The sequence below is a fragment of the Nipponia nippon genome, unplaced genomic scaffold, assembly GCF_047370975.1.
Source record: "Nipponia nippon isolate SJK-2023a ecotype South Korea unplaced genomic scaffold, ASM4737097v1 scaffold_1, whole genome shotgun sequence".
In the NCBI taxonomy this organism is placed as follows: domain Eukaryota; kingdom Metazoa; phylum Chordata; class Aves; order Pelecaniformes; family Threskiornithidae; genus Nipponia; species Nipponia nippon.
Genome location: NW_028262290.1, coordinates 116,207,922 through 116,231,027, shown reverse-complemented (window position 1 = coordinate 116,231,027; position 23,106 = coordinate 116,207,922). Strand labels below are relative to the sequence as shown.

At 42.2% G+C, this 23,106-nt stretch overlaps 1 protein-coding gene across 1 annotated transcript in view; it reads left to right on the top strand.

The window, feature by feature from the left end:
• Positions 1-23,106, top strand: part of ARPP21 (cAMP regulated phosphoprotein 21) — a 283,331-nt gene that overhangs the window by 58,229 nt on the left and 201,996 nt on the right. The window lies entirely within an intron of this gene.

The following is a 23,106-nucleotide window of genomic DNA, read 5'->3' as shown; positions in this document are numbered from 1 at the left end:
CCCTTAAAAAAATGGGCATCGTTAGTTCTGAGGCATGTGGAATAACTTGTTCTGCATCACATTTCCAGCATTAGCAGCTGGTATCTTTATTACAAAGGAGGTCTTTTGCACTGTGATGATCTGCAGTTTATATTATATTGGTTAGCTCTGACTGGACTTGTGTGTCACGTGATGTTTTTTCTGTCTCAAATTGGATGAAAATAACTTTTTTGACTGTCTGCGAGCTTGTCCCAAAATGAGCTTCCTGTGGTGCCTGCTTAAATGCATCCCAATTGAGTTTTCTTCAGTGTTTGCTTAAAATGATTAGCAAGCAGGTTTTCAGAATTAATATATTTGCTGGCATCACTGAGAAAAATGAGTGCAACATGCAGCTAGAATGTACTGCCTCTCTTATTTCAGTGACTGTTCTGTGCATACATATTTTTCCCAAATATTCAGAGTGCATAACGTAGCTATTGTGCTTGTTTAATTTCATCACCTAGCAGTTTGTACAGTATGGTCGTGTTTCAGGAAGCCAGTAACTCAGATCACAAAGAATAAATATAATTTTTTTTCCTCCTCCATTTTTCATTTTCCTCCAGTTGATTGAAAAGCTCCTGTATGTGAATCTCCCTGGTTCTTCCTCATTGCAGCACACATCGGATGAGCAAGTCATTGTCTGCTTTTCTTTCCTGGCATTTCTAGCATTTCCTTTCTTTCCCCTGTTTTGAATGATATCCTGAGGTGTTATAACTGAATTTTTAATATCTGATTATTTCATTTGGAAAATTGTCCACAACAACTTGTCTTGATTTGGAATTTATTTAGGCCATTATATTTGAAGGCAGGCTAGGACTGAAAGGTCAGAGTTGAGCAAAAGTCATGCTGCAAATAGATCTGCTCATTTCAAATCATTTCCAGTATACTTCGGTGTAGTTTAGAAGTCTTGTCCCCTTAATAAACCCTCTGCTTTTTTTTTTTTTTTTTTTTTCTTTTGGTCTTCTTATTGCTTTTCAAATTGCTTAAATCTGTCATGCTGAATTGAAATGGTGATGCAGTGTTTACTGGAGGGGTGGGATTTTTTGGTTTAGGGTTGGGGTTTTTTTGGTCAAGGTTAAAATATTCGAAAGTACTCAAAATAAAAAAAGAAAGAAAATACCTGCCCCCATAATATTAAATTTTGCAAATGTTAGTGATGAGTGAGGTTACTTATTGTTGTGTGCAACTGTGGGATGAGGAGAACTGTCATATCAGTGCCTAATGTACTGAATAATGGGCCTTCTACATAAAGTGCATTTGCTTTGTTCCTATAGTGACAGATGCAAGGAATTAATTTCTCTTAGCAAGAAATGTTCATTGAAGATAAGGCCTGAAATAAACACTGACACACAACTGTGAAATGCCCTGAAACTCTTTCTTGATGACAAATTGCTGCTGAGGTATATAGACCCTTCCACAAAAGTGACACTTATTGAATTTATTAGACAGATTCTATAGAGAGGACTGAATCATTTTTTTGTCCTGTTTGTAGAGCTGACATTTACCAGCTTCTCCTAATGAAGTGGATATAGGCTGCTGAAAACAAAAGTCGGATGGTTATGAAATCTCTTGGACTAACCGCCATGGATCATGCAGCCACCGACAGTGTTTGTGCCATAGCATTTTTTGTGTGGAGGTGGACAGACCCTGAGTTTGAGGCTTAGGGCATTCATCTTTTCCTGGGAAATCGTGTGAGAGTTGCAATCAGAGCTGTGAAGCCTCAGTGATTACAGCAAAACATGCAAACAGTTTGTACATCGCACAAGCTAAGGCTGGATGTGCTGACCGGGTTGCAGCAAAGGAAGAACTGAAGGGTTGAAAATCATGCAGCGGAGCTAGTGGTAAAAATCAAATTTCCCAACTGAAGGAGCCAATGCAGTCAGTGAAGTGTAAGCAAGCATTTCAAAGTCAGCTTTTTGTAGAGGGATATATGCTGCAATAAATTTATTTTGTGGGTGTTTATCTTCGGAGACTTTGGTCACAAGTCAGCCTGAATGTGGGCTAATCTTAAATTCTCTCTCTTATTTGCACGTAGTCAGAAAAGATTGTACGTGGCACTTCTTATCAGTATTTTGCAAAGGAGATTAATATCATAAGCTCCAGTTTACAGAGAGGGGAAACTGAGATGCAGGGAAGTGACTGAGTTAGTAATTTCCTCCCTCCCCAACGTGACAGAATCAGCAACAAAACCGAATACATTGATCACAACCCTGTATTGCTTTCTACAGTCCAGTTTATATAGCTACAGCTCAATTTCCTCCCCTAATCTTGTTATTTTGAGATTTGAGTCCAGGTTGCTGTGGCATGGGCAACAAAGGCTGCATCTCCTGTATCATCAGGCTACCAGTCACTCCAGAATTCAGGAGCGTGGCAGGCCATGTGGCTCCGTGTGCAAAGGCACCACTTCACTGAGTTGGTATGCGTTTAATCCTGTACTTAAAATGCAAGCGAGCAAGCTCCTAATTAAAAGTCTTCTTTATAATTTGCAAAAGCAGAAGCATAAAGAATTTCTCTGTTGCACCTCCATCCAAATTATTATCGATGATCTTTTAAAAGGTAAACAGAGAAGTAATCCTCCCTCAAGGTATTCTGAAGGAGAGGAGAATAAAGTATCCTTCAGCAGCTTAGGATCAAAGCATCCATGAGACAAAAAACTTCTGGTGAAGGCAGATTTGTGAAGGTATCTCTGCTCTGTCTTCATCAACTTTGTGGGTTTTTCCCCTTGCTTCATATTCCCCTTTCCTACAACAACCCCGCTGTAAGAGGTATCATACTGACAGCTGGGCATGTATGCTGTATGGAACAAACAACAGAAAAAGGCCCTGCTACTGAACATGTACTATAGGTGAGCACCGCGTGACATGGCTCATGGTAGTTGTTTCACAAGGGTTAAATTGACCCTTGCCCAGAATGCTGTATAAACCCAATGCATTGCTTTGATCCTGCTCTCCTCCCTGGTTTGCTGGATGCCAATACGCGGGTGACTTTGCCCCATGGGTAGGCATGGAAGGAGATGCAGTGAATGAAACATAACAAAGAAGTATTAAACAGCACTTTGTTTCTGTTTACCTAACACAGGGCCACCGCTGCAAATAAATAATCTGCTGACTTTGGTTCAGCTTGCTAGCCTGGAAAGGTTTATCTCACTTGCAGACTTCTTCACGAGTTGTCCACAAATGCGTAAATGGAGCAAATGTGTCTGAGTAGCAGATCCCAGAGGCTTTGGGTCTGTTTGGCCTGATGTATGTGAAGACAACCCACGGCTATCCTGTTTCCACAGTGAAGTGTTAAAAGAAGCTCTCCATCATGTTAGCCAAAAAGGAGAAAAACATAACTCTGATCCCTATTTTATTCCCCCAATCCTCCCTTCTCCAGCATCAGGGATCAGCTAGAATTTTACTCTCTCTGCCAGTCCCTTCTCTCTTCTTGCCTACTCCGAAATATCACCTGAATCAGGGAGTCGTAGAAACCTTTTTCCATTTGGCATAAAAACTTTCTGAACCCCAGATCTCTCTGCCTCAGGGGGACTATGGGGCTGCAGTCAATCTAACCGATGCAATCTGCACCATTGCATTTGAGCAAGATTGTGCACGTACAATGCAATGTGAAACGGAAAATTTCAGCCTAGCAATGACAAGCCCCTAAGTGCTCTGGATCTTAGAAAAGATTGTTTTGATATTCTGCCGTATGTGTAATTTTAGTATTATTTTTTTCTCCCCAGTGATTTAAATTAATTTGAATCAAATCATTAGGCCCCAGACTGGTACTGAACATAATGACTCATTCCTAAATTAATATTGTCTATCCTGAACTACTCCTGTCTAAATCGCTGGAAGATTCATGCTCCTCACAAAGTCAGCTACATTCAAATGAGTTCTGCAACAGTTCATTAGGTAATGATGTAATTTATATGTCTGGGTCAGCAACTGTTTTCCTGCTCTGACTTAAAATGGACAAAGTGTGGGTAACTAAACAGGTGTTCTGTAAACTTTTGACGTTTCCCTGAGTGGGCAAAAAAGGGGGTTAACAAGAAAAAAAAATAGCAAGTAGAGCTTGAATCAGGACAAAACGCAGCATACAGTATTGCAGGAATTTCCAGTTCCAGCCTCACTTCTTCCTTGTACAGTGTGGCATTATATAATAAACCTGCCTCGCTTTCAGCAAATTGTGTCTTATAAATGATGTGCTTGACACCAGCACTTGAAAGGGGCTATACTAAAGTGATCTGTTAGCATGAAGAATAAATGCACATAATTAGACTGAGTTCAGTGGTCTACATGAAACCTTTGTATAACTGAAGTCAGTCATTTTAGAGGCTTGCTGTACATTGGACCTCTTGCATCCCTACATCACTGTGCCACGCGCTGTATTTCAATCACAGCTATACGAGAGGAGAGACTGGCAACAACACAGCAAGAGCATCCTACAAATGCTTTTCTGCGGCTATAGAGCCCACACGCTAAAAGGTCTGCAAGCTATGCGTGAGGCAATTTATCTTCTGAAGGTCTTAAATAGTATAGCCCCAATGAAACAAATGGAGGATTATTAACTTTTTATCAGCCGGGCATCAAAGCTTTTTGGTTGGTTTTAATTATTTTTTTTTTTCTTCTGATTATCAATGTTGGACAGTGGCTATTTTTATGTATTACCACGCCTGCCAGTAAATGAGCTGCTTTCCTGTATACCTGTGTTGACAGGGTATGGCATTTCAGATGTAAGTAATCTTGGCCTCCTTAGGGGAAGAAGCTGTCAGTTGTTCCCTATAATGAACGGTAGGTTTATGGTATGAGGCACTGCCTGTAGTATTAAGCGGCAAAGAAATCATGGCTGTCCTAGATTGTAAAGTGCTGGCTTCTGGTTATGGTAGCTGCAATAATGAATAACTGAATGATATGACTTGACAACTGCTCCGTTTTATAAAATATGACACTATTTTTGCTTAATTTCTGTGTTTCCATGAACAGCTAGAAATTCCTATCTTGCTTCCACAAATAAGAGAGAAGAAGCGGTGATGGAAAAAGAAATAATATAATTATTTCCTTCTCCTTTCCCTTTGGTGGCATAAAGCGATTACCTAGCCATTGAATCCTTTAGTACAGGTCTCTTCCAAAGCAATCTCGCGGTGAATTTACATGACCAGCCTTGCTGGCGTCAGTTACTTTTGTAACCTGAATATGCTGGATGCAGCACATTTATTTCATTGTGTCGTTCCGTTTGGAGGAAGTGAAGGAATAATGCTAAAAATGAGTGACTGAGCTGACGGAAGTGACATTTGAGACAGCAGTTCGGAGGGGCTCAGAATAATTTGAGTATAATGAATGTGAATCATACCCATATCAGCAGATTTGATATCTGGAAGCCAGTTTACTGAAACTCTTATCGAGTTGTGTCTCTGTAGCTTCTGGGTTGTTGGTGATTGCTCAGTCCCCAGGGCATCTGGGGATGGGCTTATAGGACCCCTTTTCATCTGGCTGCACTTCTCTAACTGCTCACCATCAGTGGTCCTATCTTGCTGCCATCCTTTTCAGGGTATTGAAGCATAGAAATGTCTTTCCATATCAAGGCACGGTCCCGGGGCTATTAGTAACAGTTATTTTTATAATAGATGGAATCTGTAAGGATCCTAAATCCTTCAAAAATATTCAAAGTCGTTTTTACACTTTTGATTCTACTTTTTCCTAAGGCTTCCTCCCTTTCCTCCTTGTGTCTGGGCTAAAACACTGTATGGGATGTGTCTTGTGGGTTTTTCTCCCAGATCAGATGTATGACAGAACTCAAAATGATCAGCAAAAAAGTTAAAAGAACATTTTAAAACATGCAGAAAAAGGTTGCTTTGTGTATTAGGCCTAGAAAATGAGCGTTGACTTTTTTCATTTGTTCTTTATTTAACAGGAATTTCTGAACTACATGTGGTTGGACAAATTGTTGGGTAAATCAGAATAAACTCACCGATTAAATTTTTAAACAAAACACTTAACAAATTCATTAGTGAAATATTTTACTTTGATTCTATAAAAGCTGTTATTCAATCATGTAATTTTCTCCTTTGGCAGATTTTCAAAGTTTTCAAAATATCGATTGTTCTATAATTTTAGTCCCCACAGCTGTGGCATAGAGTTAATTTCCTTACGAGTGAAGCCAATCTGCATAATCGAGATCTGAAACAATGGTATGTTTTCTGCTTTTCCTGCTGAACGTCTGCCTAAAGTAATTCTTGTCCTATCACAAACTACTTGCAGGAATATAGAGCATAATGTGCAACAGAGAAATTTCATGTGAAAAATCATATAGTGAATGATTTAATGTTCCTGCAAACTGATTGTATGCATAAATGTGTGTACTTCTGGTGCCACTGGATGAATAGTTTCGAGCGTTCCCATTTCCCAGAGCGCTGTTCTTTACACGTAGACTCCTCTTCTGCTTGAAATCCCATGCACTTTTCATTTCCCACAGATGGCCCAAGGAAGACTCCCACTTTCCCAGAGGTGAGGAAAGAATTGTATTTATCCAGATGCCCATGTAAAGTCTCTCTTAGAATATGTCAAAAAAAATGACAGACCAGAGAGCTGACAGGTGCATGCTGCAGTAAGCCTCTGCAAGGTCTCAAACACCTCAGCTGGTGAAAGCAAAGTAGTAACCGGGCAAGAAAAAACAGCGACAATAAAAGAACTTGGGTAATAAATATTCCTGCATACATGAATTGCTGTGCAACGTAAGTGGGGACCAGCAAGATGCAAAGGGATGAAAAAGCAAGAGCGAGTTTCTAGAGTGCTGATGATTGCCAGGCCGTCTCTTTTGCAACAGAGGTCCAGGAATCAAATGGTTTCCCATGCTCAAGTCAATGGGTTTTGCTGACTTAAAGATTTCATGCCAAGTCTGTCTCTCTGTTGTGAGGACCTAATCAGCTCCATCCAAGGAGCTCACCACCGGTTCAATACAGGTTCCTTTTCAGGGTAAAGGGAGAAGATACTTGGCAGATAGGCTTTTTGTCCACCGTTTGCCCCGTGGTCAAAATTGAGATCTGTGCCTGTGAGAGGCATTGAATTTAGGAACATTTTAAGACATCTCGCATGTCTTAAAAAATAGGCGACTAAGCTTATTCTTGTTTATATGTCTGCCTAGTGTCACACATCTAATGACATCTGCAAGGATGACGGGAGTTACTCAGCTGTATCCTCAACCACCACTTTGAACAGCTACCCATACCCTTTTGTTTTCTCTTTAAATACTGGAGGTATTTAATAGGAAATATATTTGGGTTTCTCTCTCAGGCTGAGATTTGCCCAGCAGTATTTAGGACAGAATATGTTTGTTGTAACCTGTGTCAGGGAGCAGCTGCTCTGTGAGGGCCGCATGCCCATCGTGCCTTTCACTGCTGCCCTGGGAGGGATGGCTCCGTCTGTAAGAACCTGGCAGCCAAGTGGGTCCTGGTTTTTAAGATGGTCGTGAATAGAGGGATTCATCACAGGTCCTGCTTAGCCATGTTTTAAAGGACCTCTCTGACCCATTCACCCTTTGCTGAATACCACTATTAAGAATTCTAGTTTAGACAATATATGAATGGTGGTAGATATATATATATGCGTATATGTCTGTGTATGCATATATATATTCATATATACATGAAAGCCTTGACAGATGTGAGCAGTAGGTGTTATAAATGGTTGTAGCACATTGAAGAGATAGCATTACAAGTTGTGATAAGCCATGCGGCTGATCTGCATTTTGATTCCACAACAAGCCGCAGCAGTCAAACCGCCGTTTTCAAAGCTGTGGTTAAGAGGAGCAAACTGCATCTAATTTGCACCACGCATGGCAAGCTAAATCTCCAAAGCAGAAGAGAACCAAAGAGCTGGTTCCTATAAAGGAAAGTTACTGGCTCTTGCGGGGGGTGGGGGGAGGAATTACTTGAAAAATATAAGTAATCTCTGTTTACGAAATACAAGTCGGAGGTAGCTTGCACCCTGGTTACCTGAGCTTGAAAACTGAACGTGAGCTCGCATTGGTGTTTCAGAGCCCAGTGCTACTCTTCCCACACGCCAACAGCTTCCATTTTGGAAAGCTATCCGTGTTCAGGAAGTGCTCAGCTTAACATTAAAATGTGCATTCCTAAGCCTGAGCACTTTACAGAATCAAAGTTTTATCCTTCCTGCTGTACAGCTAGGGAAACTGAGGCACAAAGAACATGCCCTATTCAAGGTCACATGAGGAGTCTGTGATAGAGCCAAGAGTAGAATTCAGCTCCTTCCTTATCATGATGCTTTAAGCTCTGGATTATTACTTCTTCCCAAAATACAATTGGTTCAGAGTCACGCTGACACCCTGGCCCAGTTTCTTCCATTTGTTGTTAATTGTTGAATTATTTTAACTAAGAAACAGCTATGTTTTAATTTGTTTTTTCTTTCACAAAGATTGAGACATGCTTATTTAACGTAAGAAACCGAGCAAAACAGCCTTCTAACTATTGTTACCTTTTAAAATAGACATTAAATCCCAGGATCTCTTTTTAATTTTCAATTGTGTATGTTTTTCTTAGTCTAACTTCACTGCAGAATATTCTGTTTACTTTTATCAAAATTTAGGCTTTTGCTTGATGAAGCTGTGCTGCTCCCTTTTCAATTTATTTTAATATATTATTTTAACTGCACTAAATAATTAAACTGTTTTGCACATAGAAATACCATTTCATTGTTTCATTTCTGTGCAGAATTTTTTTTCACTTCTATCATAACTTAGATGCAGAAGCGAATAGATAAAACAGTGTTAGTTACAGACGATAAAAGTTGAAGTCTGTCTCTTCTTTCCAAGCCTAATGTGGCTGCAGCGCTATTCATTAATTTCAGATTACTGGTTAATTTAAATATTGCGTGTCATTATTTTATCCATGTCTCCTGCTGGTCTCTGCTCTCCCACTTCTTGAGACAGCAACAGGAATCGGATAGTGCCGCCATCTTCAGGGACATGATGTGTTTCGCTCAGTCAGACACCTTAGCTGTTCCTGTGAACAAACAAGCAAACAAATGCAGTTAAAGCACTCGGGAGTGACTTTGCTGCCCAGGAAAACATTCTCTGTCCTGCTCACGCTATTTTTTTCAAGGCTGTAACTCTAAATGGTCTTTCAAGGTTCTCTTTCTCTTATCATCGCTTTATGATTATATTGGCTGTATCTATCGCGTTCACAGGCAACACTAAAGGGCTTAGCATCTCCTGAAAGGCCAGGAAACCTTCTGGAAGCTTTACTTCTGATGGAGAATTGTTGTCAAAATACAATGCTTGGAAAAGAAAGCAAAGCCTGTTTTGTCATAAGAGCAAGGAGGGGACTGCTGTCCATCGTCTTGCAGTAAGAAATGTCATTTGGTAAGTTCACGTCAGGATTCCTGCCTGCTGCACTAACCCTCTGACACAGGCATGGGAGTCATATGACAGTGTCTTTAACCTTATCTGCAGAAACCTATGCCTTCACTGAATCTCTATATACCTCCTGGTCTTTGTATGTGGTTTCTCAGCATTGGGTGTACATGAGAAAAGGTTAGTGATATACATAGACACATTACATTAATACTTACGGGTGAGTTTTTGAAGCCTGAATGAGTGTGTATGTGGAAGGCTGTGTGGATGGAGAGGGACATGGACCCCCGCTGGTGTCACTGAGAAGTCTTGACATGTGGGGAAAGGAGGTGAACAGTGGTGGGACCCATTGGGTCAACCAGAAAAACTGAGCTTAGCCGTGATTCTTAAACTGATACTCATGAGTGTTTTAGACGCTACACAGATTTGCCACTGCATAGGGCATTGCTGATTTAAAAGAATAGTATGGCAAAGCTTTAGACCTATCTAGCTGAAGGTTGACCCTGAGAACTGTTTCTTGGCATCTATTTGAAAGTGATGTGCTCCAGATGTCACTGGTGATTATGCGCATGTAGGAAGGAGAGTGCGCCAGGGCTGGGCATCTGCCCTATCAGCCCTGGAGCAGGGTTTTGTCTTCAGAGTATAACCTCAAAGACTGTAGAGAATCTTAGGCTACAGAGATGGGTATAAAAACCTGTTAAATGGGGATTGTATAGTAAGTTGTGGTGCCGTGTTCAGTTCCCTAAACATGAATCCCTGCATGCAGGTCCTCAGCTCAGGAGCTCATTCCCCGTGGAAGAGCCTGCCCTAGGGCTCACCAAGTCGCAGAACCTCCTCCTCCAGCTCCTCCTGGCCCTGCCCTGGCCATCCACAGCACCAGGAGGAGGCAGCCTGAGAGGGAGACCCCAAACACCATGAGCCCTGCTTTCACTCCCTCCTCGCCCCATGCCCCAGGCACAGCACCGCTGGGCAGGGTCCAGCAACTCCCTGGAGACCAGCGTGGGACACGCCAGGGTGCTCTCCTCACCATCATCCACATGGGCCCTCTCCATTCACTTTTCAACCCTAGGCGCTTTCCCTTTCCTCATTAGTTCTCTAGTCTCTGTTTTCACCTAGCCTTTTCTCATCCCATGAGGGCTTAGGGGTTGGTTAGGAGGGAGTCAGACCCTAGAAGGGCCATGGTAAAGGATCTGTGCAGATTGCCAGCATAAAGCCTTTGGTCTCATTAAAATCACAGGTAAATCAAAAGTGTGCTTTCTGCATGAGGATGAATTTTCCTTCTTTTCTCCTTTCCCAGCCCATACCTGTGACACAGGATGCTCAACTCCTCTGCTTTTCGGCACCACTGTAGGACCGTCAGGACTTTTTATTATCCATAACCTTCCCCTTGCCCTACTCTGCACTTCCCGGGGAGCCTCAGACCACCGCTATACCACTGCGGCTTTGAGTCGTGCTGTTTCCCTCATCCTCCGCTGCCTGGCTGGCTGTGAAGGCATATTAACGACTCCCGCAGCCTCCGAGTGCAGCAGGGTGGGCAGAGTTACTGGTGGAGTTTGCTTTCAGCTCTTGGGGCTGAAGTGGTTGACAGATGTTTGGAGGATTTCTTGTCTCTGGACCAGCGCTTCGTCTGTTCTGAGTTATTCAAAACACAAACGGTGGGTTGGCAGGAGTGAAATATGCTCAGAACCGGGACATCAAAACAAAAATATATTTTTAAAAAGACAAGTGTCAAAAAAAAAAAAAAGGTGTTCATGCAGTTTATAACAAGATGTAGTTAAATAGTTGAGATTTTCTTCTTTTAACCCCTTGGGTTCCCACCTGACATGCTAGTGTGCTATATCTATAGTGGTTGTCACGCTTAAATGTTATCAAGGGCATTTTGAGTCCTGGGTCCCTGATCTGCTGATGGATGGATTGGCCACATTTCCAAGGTGTTTGGAGTACTAGCTAACAACGTAATCCAGGACTATCCTGTCAAGTGTACTGTTGTAAAATCGTAGTGAGATCCTGCAAATGCAGTGAGTGATACTGTTGAACGGAGTGGTGGAGGGCGCATTTCGTGAGAAATAAATTACTCAAAAAACCAGAGAGGAGTGGGGGAGAGATAGGGAGGAGAGAATGGCAGAATTAAAAGAAGGCTTGGATTTAGAGGAGAAGAGAGGCAGTTCTGCATATTTCAAAATTGTAATCAGTATAGGAAGAAGAGTTTCAGGGTCCTGCAGCAGATACAGCTTGCCTGCAACCTCCTTTGGCTGCATGTGCATAGGGGTGCAGGGGTGGTAGCTGATACCAAAATGAATCAGCACCAGAGCGCTCTGAAAAGGGCTCTGCTCCTTTGGCTAAGTTACTGCCAGCGGACTGGGTGTTGGTAACTCAAGTCACAGGTGGAAGAGTAAGTATTCCTCTGTGAGATTTTTGGAAAATAATCATAATAAAATTCAAGAGAAAACGTAAGAACCAGGCATTTAAATTAGCAATTGAAACAAAGTCCAAAAACAGAAGATAAAAGTGAAATTATTTCAATTATATTTATGCTTTCTCTTCTTTTTCGAGTGTGGTAATTATTTGGGGAAAAAAAAAACAAACCAAAACAAAAAAACAACATTCCCAGAATGTTGAAAGTTGTTGTGTCCTATCCAAATGTTATTTGGTCAGCATAAGAGCTGTTTGTATTGGAATAGGATAGGGGTAGGATATGGATATAATCCCGTCACTGCTCTGCACTAATAAATCAGCAGAGTGCTGCTTTGCTGGCTTTCACCAGTTGCAGAAATAGTTCTTTCTTCAGCTATTGATGCTGTTCATGTGGGCATCATCCACATCATTTTCTGTTCTGGTTATAATCCTTGTCATCAGGACAAAGTTGTGCAGTAATATTACCTGATCTCATGATAGTCTTTGACCTGCAAATTAATCTGTTGCTATGCTTTATTTTGATAACACTTTTGGTGACAGTGGATTCTTGCTGTGTTGTCATTGCTCATTGTCATGACAATGTGCTTGGTAGGAACACTTGTTTTTTTTTTTTTAGAAGCTTTCTGTTCTCATGGCAAATAGTACTGATGCTCTGGCATTTTACATTTTTGTTGAGATCTGATGTGAAACCGAAAGTTCCAAATGTGCATGCATGGGGGATTTATGAATTCTAGTTTTGAGCTTGCAGCACTTTTATTACCTCTACAACAGTCTGGACCGTGACTGAGTGCCCGTTCCTTTTTCTTTCCAATAGATGGATGGCTGTGCAACCAGGGCCCAAGTTAAAAGCAATGGGACTGCTTTTCTTTTTACATTAGCGTAACTCAGCCGACTTCAGCCCAGATGAACTTGACTAATATTAATGCCAATGAAGAATTGAGCAAAATCTGCCTGCATTCAGTAGATGTTTTACGTATTTCTTTTACATCCTCATTTTTTTTATGTTAACGTAAGCAGATTTTATGAATTCTAACCATCCATAAAGAGAGCACATAGCAAGGGAAGATACTGTATTTTTTTCCTGAAACAAAAGTGGTGATATTTACCCATGTTAGATTCATAATGAATGTCAGTTTTGATCTGTTTGTGTGCATTTGGGGGTGGACAATACTGAAACATTCATACTTAAAGCATTAAAACACTTTGCAAACTATTGTAGCTGAGGGCATAGCTACGCCTAGCCAGCTAGCGTAAGAATGGGTCAGTGGGTGTGGAGTGGGGAAGGACAGAAAAAGATGAAAAAACAATCCTGGACGATCTGTATTTCACATAATTGGATCCAAGCAGTGACATGCCTTTATTCTCACTAACCACCAGGTTTAAGGTGTAATTGCTTTCTGTCATTAGAGGCATTTTAGCTTGGCGTGTTGTAAACCCGATGGAGAGATGGTCTGTAACTGGCCGTGTTGCCTGTCTGCTGGGTGATCCTAGAAGCATCCTGCCGTGTCTGGGCCGTTCCCGCTTGCGTTGCTGGACAGTTTTTGAGGCAGACCCAGCAGGCTGAAGCCTTGATCTGAGTCCGAGTGTGGAATATGAACCCATAATGCTGGGCATGGAATTTTAACATGGGAAGTCAGAAGATGTGTTTACTGTGAGAGGACACTTGGGAGAGCCCAGATGCACAACCCCTGCTCTGCCATGGAGCTGGAAATTGGGGGCGCTTTTAATTGCTCTCTTGGTGGCCAGCAGTACCCAGCTGAAATGTCACGGTCCACACTTAAAGAGCATTCTGATTTTTTGTTCCCTCTTCATTCATCTTTCTTTTAGGAACACTTTATTTTAAATTGATTTTGTTATTAGTGGATCTGCTCAGAGGCAGTGCACCTGTTACATATATTGAGAACCTGACCTCTGACTTCAGTGGGAGTAAGTGACAATGTTTTAAATTAAGCTGTCCTCCCTGCAACTATCCTTCTTTCCTTTATCTCCCCACCCAGCCATAAATAACCAGGCAGCACAGGGCAGGTAGTGTTATAAATTGTCAGGCTACACAATTGCCTCATGTTCTACATTCTGTTCTCTTTCCCCACTATCATCCATTTTAAACTAAAAGTTCATCCATTTGTGGTTCTGCCATGAGAGGATGTCAAATAAATTGATATTGTAGTGTTTAAAAAGTATTGAAGAGTACAAATATATACCAATACATTGATAATGCTCAGCAACCAAAAAACCTACTACTAACAGGACAGTAGTGCTTTATTACCGTCATTTAAAGACCAAGGGGAGTGAAGTATAATATGGGGAAGACTGATTATCACTCATAGTCTCTCATTTAAAAAGATGAGTGCTGGTTTCACTTGCCGTAGTGGCCCATGATCTATTAGCCTTCTGTTTCCCTTATACAGTAAGTGTTGCTCTAATAAAGAGCTCGCTGTTTACTTCTAGAACGTCAGTATATCATCCGTCCTGGGTCTTCATGGTGGTTCTACTGAACGGTTGCAGGCAGGAATTGTAATGAGATACGGCCCTCTTGCTTTCCTAAATGCTCAGCCAGAAACGCATGGCACAGTACCTGCAGGCAGTCGAGGGGGCTGGCAGGGGCGGCATCCTTGGCTGGCCCCATCTTGCTTTTGGGTTCATGCTCCCTCTTTGTTTTTTATCATGGCATTTCAGACTGCCTCGCTCAATTCCACTGCCTCTTGGCCAGCGCTTTGCTGTGTTTCCAGAGGTGCTATAACAAGTATAACCTGTTTTGCATTGCAGTTACTTTCTTAAAGACAGCTTCACTGTCGTGTAATGTACACGGATTAGGTCTGAGTTGCAGAAGTGCGTTCACACTTGTACCCAGAGATTGTTCCCTACGCTGGGGCTGTGAGGCGAATGTGACCTCCCAGGGGCACTGCTCCCCACACCACTCCAGGCTGCCACATGCACATAAAAAGGACAATCCCAGTTTCTCGCGCCAACCCTAAGTTTCATCTTTATTTATTAAAAAATGTGAGGGCGTGCTTCAGTGCAACTCACAGACTTCTTGAAAGAAAGAGGTAGAACAACATCTACCCCTCTCAGAAAACTTTTCACGCTTTTACTGCCCAGACTATGACTGGCATCTTTCATTCACGTCTCAATAAGTGTAAGAAGACAAAAAGGGGCTCAGAACCTGCTGTCCACTGTTTGCCCTAAAGAGTCCTTTTCCCTCACACAGCAAATGCACAGGTGAGCCAGCTTGTAGGGGAAGGGAATTTAAGGGGGGAAGGTGGGTGGAGTGTTTTGTTTGGTTGTTTTTTTTTTTTTTTAATTTGTTTTTCTTTAATCACTAGCAGCTTCTAAAATGTCTAGTCATGCATTAGGAAACAAAAGCTTCTTATCTCTGCTGCCAGTTTCGTCGTAGATTTGTCGGAATGTTTCCCGTTTTGGATAACCTTCAGGCATTATGCAGAACTCCCCAGACCATATCCTGCTATCTGTTCTAGAGCTGAACTCCCCTCCCATAACCACTGAAATTTAGATGGAGGGGGGTGGTTTGCATAAAAAGCAATGACACAATATGGCCCATGATCTTGTTTTAACAAATCAGGTTGACTTGCCAGATGGGTTTCTACTGTTGAGAGCAGACAATGCAGCACTTGTTGTGTCTGATTTTTAGAACTCTGGGGATGGAGACCAAAAGTGCTGTCATTGAAAGTAGTCTGGTATTGGTCAACTTCCCTCCCCTTTTCACTCTTCTGAAAAATCTTTAGAACCGTGTTTTTGACAGTGAACATTTTTGCATAAATATTTTGTTATGCGAACTTGATAATGCAAAAAAAAAAAAAAAAGAAAAAAAAAAGTCTGCTTCTACATACTTGAGCCAAGCTTTCAGGATATCTTTCATGCCATGCTTTTTCTGCAGTGCCAATCTCAAAAAAAATTACACAGAGCTGTTGAGAAAGAAAGCTGTAATACAGTGCTGCTGCTCTACAAACTAGTAACATCTGAGAGAGAGCATGATCAGTTGGGCAGCATGATGCTCTTCATGTTTCACCTTTTTCTTATGATTTCAATGGTTAAATCACAGCTTTCAGAAGCAACTTTCACAGAAATAGTCACTAATAAAACCAGCTTCAGCAGGAGGATTACAATAAACTTTATTATATTTGTGCTGCCAACTTCTAGGAGAATACAGGACTATTTAAATAGATGCTCCATGTAAGGAATCACTGGCCATGAGATATGAATACCAGAATGACAGCAATGATGTATTCCAGGCTGGAGACTAATCAGGAGATTAATATGTGTTTGTCCAGTTCAGCGTTAGTCTTGCTAGTTAAGCTGACTAGAGACGGATATAGATGGGGGTAGAGCAATGATTTGTTATCCACTATAACAAATCAATCTATAAATAAACATGTGACAGAATAAGTGCCACGAGTTGGGGAAACTGTTTTTTTTTAGAGAGACAAGGATGTCGTCTTTTATCCAGAACTGGAGGCAGTCATGCTAATGAGTGGGAGATGATTGTGATAGATCAGAAACAGGGGTTGGAGTTAGTAATAATCTTTGTTTTCTCTGTTTCTTGCTTGCAAGTAGGAAGCTTTCTAGGAGGGGACTCAGTGGTAAAATGTGAGTTGGCCCTGGTAAGTGATGCTAAGGGTGGATCTGGCAGCAGCATGGGATGAGCCTCACACATAATTTGGGGGTGGAAGGGGAGCTGTGAGTGAAACATAATTATGGCTTGCCTGGCTGGTAATGCTGCCTTGAAGTTGCTCTCCTCCCTGTATTGTGAAGACGTTTTCAGTGCAGCTGGAAATGCTGTTGCTAACCAACATGCGAATGTGAACACTAAGAATATAAAACCACTGGCATTTTTAAAGAGAAAATGTAAAGGCTCTTCATCTGGAAGATATTTGTACTTGCTAATAGCTTCTGACAGTGATAAACTTGTGGGTAGTATCATTTCGCAAATGGGAGGTTAAAAATTCCAAAGGATTCCTCCAGACATGAGCCCAGGGTGTTTTTAAGGTTCCTGGCAGTGAAGACGTCTAGCCCAGCCTGCCTTGCCATCCGAAGATGGACTTGTTCGTTTCATTGCAGATCTTCCTTTTCTGCTGGTTAGGAATGAGGAGGAAAAAAAATAAATTGGAAGTGGTTATATTTCAGGAAAATACATCTTGCTTATAAATAGAGGAATTGCTGTACTAGCCATAATGATGCATCTAGTCAAGCATCCTTAATAATCTCCTGACGCTCTGCTTCATTTGTGCCAGACGGCAGCCCAACACAGGCATTGGAAATTAAAGTTGCCCTTCAAAGCTGGACCTCTGACGACTGGCATTTCACCTGCGTGTTCTGCCAAATGATCGTGCTGTGCAGGGGCCCACCTCTGCAGAGGAACTGACTTCTTGCTACCCTGCCTCAGTGTCACCTCTGTCCTCATGACTTATGGAAACTCATTCTGTGTTACCAAAAGAGGAATGAAGAAGGAGACTATTGCAGTATATGGACATCTGAAGAGCAATTGGAGAGATATTAATTCCTTTTTTTAGTGTTGTTTTCAAGTCCGTGTTCTTTTAAGAGGCAGAAAAGTCTCAAGGTTCCCCCAAATCGTCCTTGAAACCATTCAAACATGTTTTTCTGAGAGACTGAGAATTAACTAGGATTGAACTAGTTTTGGCTTGAAGTATTTCTTAACTCAGTCAGAATAGCTTCTTTTTGCATGTGTTCCCTTGTGTCAAGCAGAGCAAGGTATATGTAGAAGCAACCAGAATACAGTTAAACATACTCATATAACAACGATACAATCCTGTCTCCTATCAGGCATGTGTCAGATGTACCTTTTCTTGTTAATCTCTAATTGTTAGTGCCTCATCCTTTGACCCTTTGGCTTTTCTGGCAGCTTGTATCGGTCAAGTGTTGAGGCCAGCAGCTCGCATTGAGCTCCTGTGCCACACTTGTGCTTCCTACTCCCTCTGCTCGTCTCTGCTGCCTCCTCTTCTCTTCAGCTGGTGCAATTCAACACACTTCCTCCTCCTCCTCCTGGCAGGACTACAGCGCTCGCTAAATCCAGGTCTAAACGGTAATCTGGGATAGCATCATGGTGCCTGTGGTGAGTTAAACCAAGCAGTCTTTCCCAAAACCTCTGCCTCAGCAGCCTGCCTGCCTGTTTTCTGGGCAAGCTGCTTTGTGAACGGGCTAGTGCAGAGCAGGCAGGCTGGATGGGAGCACTCCTCGGGCTGCAGGAGGGCGTGGGAATGGCTGGTTAGGCACCTGCAAGGGGGCTATGTGTGCCCTGATCTCTGCTTATTAAGACTTCTTAATTCTCCCTCTTGCTTCAGCTAGGCTCTTGCATCATTCAAGGGCATTTTTAGGTACCTGTCTAATGCCGAGCTGCCATCTGATTTTTTTTTTTTTTTTTATTTTTTTCTTTTTGGGAGCCATCTTTTCTGTTTGGGGTAAAAACAAGCTGTGCTTGAGCACTGCTTCACGTCTCTAAAAATAAAAGTTGGCTTTCTAAGTGCACAGCACACTCCCTCTCTTTCTGCCTCTCCATCTCCCCCTGCTTCCCTCTCTCAGCTTACTGCTTTCTGCTGGAGAGACTGGGAGGGGGGCATTCTTGGCAACTGCCGAAGATGGATCCTAAGTGGTGCACAAGCGCACACAGAGCAATTTGGCACACAGCAGGGGCTGCGGGCGGGAGGCATTTTGGATTTGTCAGCTCATCGGCACAGCTAGGTTCTTGTCAAACAGCAGAAGTTGCACAAGTCCCTGGTGGCTGAGATGCAATTGGCGAAGCTGTGTTGGTCTGGAAAAGCGAAGATGTGAGGCCACAGGACCATTTCTCCCCCCATGCTGCATCACAATTTACAAATCGGGTCACAATCCGGTGTTACCTCCTCAACACCCATTCTCTTTCTTGTCTTGTGTGCCCCAAATTTTATGTCAGTTTTGATACCTCTGCCTCTGTATCTTCATTCCCCTGCCTTCACATCTCAGCAATTCTGTTAGTCGTGCTTCTGTGATATTAGTTGGTAGGAAATTTTAGAAACCTTATTGTGGTCAGCACAACCTTGTGCCTGGGAAAGTTTTTTGTCAAGCACAGGGATTTCCAAAAGGTGATATGTGTACCGTGGGAGTTACACGAGCTGCTGTGAAGCAGTACCCAATACAGGGCTGAACCAGAAGTTGCCTTTGCCAGTATCGCTGCTGCCATTGACGCAGTGTTGATGACCTGTCAAAAAGTATGTAAAAAATTAAGTGTATTGCGTTCCTGGTCTAGGATCCGAATATACTCTGCATAGCATGATATGAATTTCCTCTGATGAGATGCCTTGCACTTTCCTAAACTCCTTTTCTGACTTAAAATATTTTTTCCCCTGTGTTTTTGCATGACTCAGAGATGCCTTTTCTGTTTGGGCTTGCAAGCAAAAAGCATTGGAGCTTTTTACCTCTGTGCTGTCTGGGAGATGTGCTTTCATCCACAGGTAAAATATACAGTGTAGTTTTGAATATGCTTGTCTTCTTTCTGTGACTCTGTCAGTTGCTTCAATTCACGCTATGTACATTTCTTTAAGATATCTCAGTAACAGGTCCTTGTGACTGTGTGATTAGGTTCTTGCCTTGACCTCCGCTGTTGTAGGAGATGTTAAACCCTAATGAAGGGAGCACGAGGATGCAGACAGATCCCTGCTTGTTTGTGTTCACAACTACAACCCCCGGTGCAGCACTGCACTCTGATGTAGTGAGGGGCTGCTTCTCTGAGAGGAGGTGCAGCAAAGTCCTGAGGAGTTATTTTAGAAACCATTAAGCCAATCCGTCACATAAGACTTGGCCTGGAATTAATTTTTTGCTAACCTGATGATCAATCCAGCCTTCCCCAGAGTGGTAGATGGCATAATTACAGACTTCTGTAGGAATGGAGCTAGGACATTCTGGAAATCTCGTTTCAGGACACGAGTGGTTCAGAGGAGCTACTGCTCAGCCTTATCTCCCACAGCACAGCCCTACACATCACACGCACCAGTCTGCACGCCGGATGGAGGACTGTGTGTATTGCTGTTTTTCAGATGAATTGATATACTAAAAAACCTGAAACAGAACAAAAACTTGAGAGCTGTTAGTAACCAAAGATGAGACTAGATCCATGCGCATCAAAACATTCAAATATTTGTTTGGGTAATTAAAGGGTGGCTAACAGAGTTCAAAAATAAGCCTCTAGTCTAGTGATTAAGGCATTCTGCCAAGTTAAAGTCCTGTTGCGGAAATATGTGAATATTCCCTTGTATATACAGACTGGCTGGAAACTTGCGTATTGCTTTTGTCTTTATAAGATTTATTCTACCTATTCTGCTAAAATAGCAACAGTTTGAAATTGCAGACATTTCCCTCAGAGTGCTTTGTAGCTGTAGCTTGGTGGGTAGGGCTTTTTGTTGGGTTCAGTTCCCTTTAGACAGGGAAGGGAACCTAACTTATTTTTTTCACATACTGGGTCACAGATCTAACTAGCAGGTGTTTTGGGGGGGGGGGGGGGGGGGGGGGAGAAAAGAGGAGAGAGACGTGAGCTGTGACCTTGATTGGCCTAATCTTCAATACAAACTACAGTCCCAGCTGTTTAGTACTGCTGCGATGAAGTACAACCGAGTACACCCAGTTACAGATATTTGGAACAGTTGTAGTGAAAACCGGAGGCATCTCCACAACAAGGCAGAAGCCAAGTGTGGCTTTTGAGTGTCCAGCTCTTGTGGATCTGATCCTATCTATTTTTGTCCTCTTGTATCCTTGGGTGTATGTTTCAAAGTACAGTGGTTGGAGGGGCTGGGCTAGAAAATGCTTTTTCTCTCATTATTGTCATGCTGATTCTTGTGATAGTGCATAGCAAGCTAGGTTGACAACATCATGGGAGACCATACACTCACTAGAAAAATCTGTGATAGCATCAAAAAAAAAAAAAATTAAAAAATCAACATATATGTGAGAAAACTCAATAGTAGGGTAAAATCTCTTGTGGGAATTGCATGCAGGCACATCCAGGTCCAACACTAGCCTCGTGCCAGAGTCTGAGCAGCTTGTTTCATGTTGTAAATGCTTGCGCAACGTTGAGTGATGATACCAGCTGCGCTCAGGTTCTTGAATTACAGCGAGATGGTGGCCATAAGGGGACACACCGTGCCTGCAGGAATGGTTGCCTTGCTGCTAGAGTGAAAAGGCTGGAAGCTGAGACTGAAAAAGAAATAAGTAGCTTCCTGAATTGCTCGGTTGTTTATTATAACTCTTGGAGAATACGGCTTTGCGTGACAAATCTTTGTTCTGATACACTTACCTTCTAATGGCATATGCTGGCATATTGTCCCGTATATAATACAAGCTTAAAGCAGACAGCTAAATCTCAGAGGTGAGATAGTCTCTTACCTGAACTCAGGCTTTGCAGCTAGATTTGGTCTTCGCTTGATCTTGAATTATTTGCAGTGAGAAGTCGAGCTAAGGACACGCGTTTCCTGAAATGGATATGCAACCCATGCCTCAGCCACAAACATCCCTCACTAAACTGATGTCTGGTGCCTTCCTCTTTTATGGAAAGCTGTAAGTTTCTTGCCAGTAAGCTTAATGCCTTTGACAGAAACTGAACAAAGCAAAGAACAATTAAAGTTATTTGTTTATATATATATAGGTGGCTGCACACGGTCACTTAACAGATTGTGTCACATCAGGACAAAGCAGGCTCCCCATGTGCCAGTTTGGTATGTATTGTAAGGGTTGGAAGACATGGATCTCAATCCACATTCCTTAAGAGAAATGTTCCTTTCTCTAGTGGGCTGGGTTATGTAGCTTTCATCACCTGGCATCTTTTCTCTGAAAGGCTGTAAAATACAAAGAGAATTTTCCAAATCTACCAGTAATGCTATTTGAAAGATTTAAATGTTAAATATTTGTTTTAAAGATTTAGTCTAAAGATAGATGTTCTGGCTAAACTGAAACATTTTTTTAAACTGAATGACTCAAATGGTTAGTCAGGGAATGAGTAGAGAATATTTGGCTATTGCAGTCTGGCAGGCCCATCTTGATTTGGTCAGGTAAACAAACAGTACAGCTAGTAGGGAAGGAGAGAACCTGCCGAGATCTTGGCCTAATCTCTATATTACTATTAAAAGAGAGACTTGGCTGTGGAAATTAATCAAGTTTCTTTTCCCCAGGGATCAAAGAGGTTGCTCAGAGGATGCAAGGGGAATGTAGGGATTTGGCTGTGTCACATTTTCTCTCTAATTTAGCTGTCTAGGGAGGCTCCCACGTTTTGCAGAAGTGGAAACAACCAGTTTCATTTTCTCTCTCTCAGACTGCAGCAGCTTTCTTCTTCAGAAGCCAGTGTCTCTCTACGTTTACTTTTGGTGTTTGTCCCTTTAATTCTCCTACAGTTTCACAAATGCTTCTGGTGTATTTTTAAATTTTAGCTTATAATCACATTTTTTTAAAAGGCACCATCTGGTCCCTGACATGGTTTAAAATAACAATCCAGCCAGCACGAAGCCAGCAGCAAGACTTTACACCTTTCACAACCCAGTATGAGAGTTTCCCCACCTGTATCTCTCCACAAGCACTGCCACCGTCGGGTCTCATTCCCTCCAGATAGGTCTTGCAGAAAGCAGGGCCTTGCAGCTCTTGCTTTCCATCCCTTTCACCTTGAACATAGTCATTTTATGGAAACAAAATGGATGCATCAAAGAAGCTCACAGCTAGGACTGTGGAAGATCTGCTGCAAACTGCTCAGTCAGAGAATTTGGAGTTGGAGCTCACGTTCATATTTAAGCTGCCCTGTGGTGCTTATCGCCGCTGTGGTGCATGCCTTCATCACGTCCCTTGGTGCCTGGTGACCCCTGCAATAGCCAGGGAGCAGAGGAAATAAAGTGCTGCAAAAATTCCTTAAAAAAAACCAAAACAAAACCAAAACAAACAAACAAACAAAAAAACCCCCACAACAACAAGTGGCCCGATTCTATGGTTGTTTTATTTTAAGCAGGACGTTAACATGCTATGTTATCATTGTAGGTTATGCTGGGTGGGAAGGTTTTCTTGAGTTTGGTTTTTATGAGTCACTTATAGCACTAGCTTATTTTACCTTCTTGCTATATGCAACAGCACTGTCTGTCATGGTGCTTTCCCAGTAGCCACAAATCAAAGCATGCCACTAAGTAGCGCAATCGTGCGATTGTCACCCTCGGCATGGCTGAGGCTCAGCCTGGCGTTTCTCTTCCGGCTGTTGGAGGACCTGAGGTTGTCAGTGACGAGGCAGCAGAGACAGTAAATACGAATATATCCTTTCCTGTTTGTGGCCAGCAATTTTGGAAGGACCAA